Source organism: Rhincodon typus, chromosome 3 (assembly GCF_021869965.1).
Source record: "Rhincodon typus isolate 14 chromosome 3, sRhiTyp1.1, whole genome shotgun sequence".
NCBI lineage: Eukaryota > Metazoa > Chordata > Chondrichthyes > Orectolobiformes > Rhincodontidae > Rhincodon > Rhincodon typus.
Window position 1 is genome coordinate 9,766,068 of NC_063334.1, and position 2,132 is coordinate 9,768,199.

The window sequence follows — 2,132 nt, forward strand, 5'->3', positions numbered from 1 at the left end:
CAATGTGATCATTGCTGATCCATATTCCTGCCTACCCCGATAACCGTCCAATGTGATCATTGCTGATCCATATTCCTGCCTACCCTGATAACCTTTGACACCCCCTTGCTTATTGACAATCTATCTAATACTGCCTTTTGAAAAAGAGAGTTCCAAAGATTCACGACCTCCTGTGAGAAAAATGTCCTCTGAAATGGGTGGTCTCATATTTTGAAACAGGAACCTATTGTTTTAGATTCTTCCACAGGAAGGAACAGCCTTTCCTGTAACCACCAGTGGCTCAGTGGTTAGCACTGCTACCTCACAGTGCCAGGGGTCCAGGGTCGATCCCACCCTTGGGTGACTGTCTGTGTGGAGTTTGCACGTTCTCCCCATATCTGTGTGGGTTTCCTCCAACAGTCCAAACAGGTGCGGGTTAGGTGGATTGGCCAGGTTTGTGGGTCTGGGTGAGATGGTCTTCCGATGATTGGTGTGGACTTGATGGGCCACATGGCCTGATTCCAGACTGTAGGGATTCTATGATTCCACCCTGTCAAGACCCATCAGGATCTTATAAATTTCAATCAAGTTACCTCTTACTCTTATAAACTCAAGCCTAGCTTGTTCAATCTCTTCTCATAAGTAAACATGCCATTCCAGGTATTAGTCAAGTAAAGCTTTAATGAACTTCTAATGCATTTTAGTCTTTCTTAAATAAGGACACCAATTACTCTAGGTTTGGTCTCACCAATACCCTGTATAACTGAAGCATTGTGTCTCCACTATGGATTTAATTCCCCTTGCAATAAATTATAGCATGTTATGAACTTTTCCAATTCCATGATGCACCTGGACCCTAGCCATTTATAATCCATGCAATGGAGAACTGCACCTTTGCATCTCAGATCTCTGGAAACTCTCACCATTTAAATGATTTGCTTCTTTTGCATTTCTCATTCTGAAATGGAAAATTGCACATTTTCCCACATAAGCAGTAATTATTTACAGTCTGCTCATCAGGAAGTGAAGCTGGGTGCTCAGCAGTTTGGTTTTAGGTGATTTTTGATTTTAAGTGAATACAATAAGCTTGGAAATTAACATAACGTGAGAAAAGATGAGAGAGAAACTAAAAGGTGATGTGGTCCCAGCACTGATCCCTGTAGCACTCCTTTCATTATATCTTCATAGAAGATCAGAGCAGGGATAGCCCATTCAACCCATCGAGCATGCTCTGCCATTCAATACGATCATGGCTGATCATCGAGCTCAATACCCTAATCCTGCCCTCCCCCATATCACTTGATCCAATCGGAAAATGACCTATTTATGCTGACTCTCTGTTTCCTGTTCATTTCCCACTCTGTTATCCAGGCCATTGTGATCCCCTCTACAGCATGAGCCTTTATTTTCCACAGTAAACTTTGATTTAGCCCTTCAGCAAATAACTTTGGAAAATCTAAGTACAGTACATTCACTGGTTTCCCATAACATACAGTATGTTACTTGCCCAAGGGACTTACATAAATTGGTTAAGCATGATTTCTCTTTCACAAAGCCATGTTGACAGACTGAGTGAGTGGGTAAACGCATGGCAAATGCAGTATAATCGAGATAAATGTGTGGTTATCCACATTGATAGCAAAAATAAAACAAAAGATTATTATTTGAATGAGAGACAACAAGGTGCAGGGCTGGACGAACACAGCAGGCCAAGCAGCATCAAAGGAGCAGAGAGGCTGACGTTTTGGGCCTAGACCCTTCATCAGAAAAGGGGGAGGGGAAGGGAGTTTTGAAATAAATAGGGAGAGAGTGGGAGGCGGATAGAAGATGGATAGAGGAGAGGATAGGTGGAGAGGAAACAAACAGGTCGAAGAGGCGGGGATGGGGCCACTAAAGATGAGTGTAGGTGGGGAGTTAGGAAGGGGATAGGTCAGTCCAGGAAGGACGGACAGGTCAAGGGGGCAGGATGAGGTTGGTCGGCAGGAGATGGAGGTGCGGCTTGAGGTGGGAGGAGGGGATAGGTGGGAGGAAGAACAGGTTAGGGAGGCAGGGACGAGCTGGACTGGTTTTGGGATGCAGTAGGGGGAGGGGAGATTTTGAAACTTGTGAAATCCACATTGATACCATTGGGCTGCAGGGTTCCCAAGCGGAAT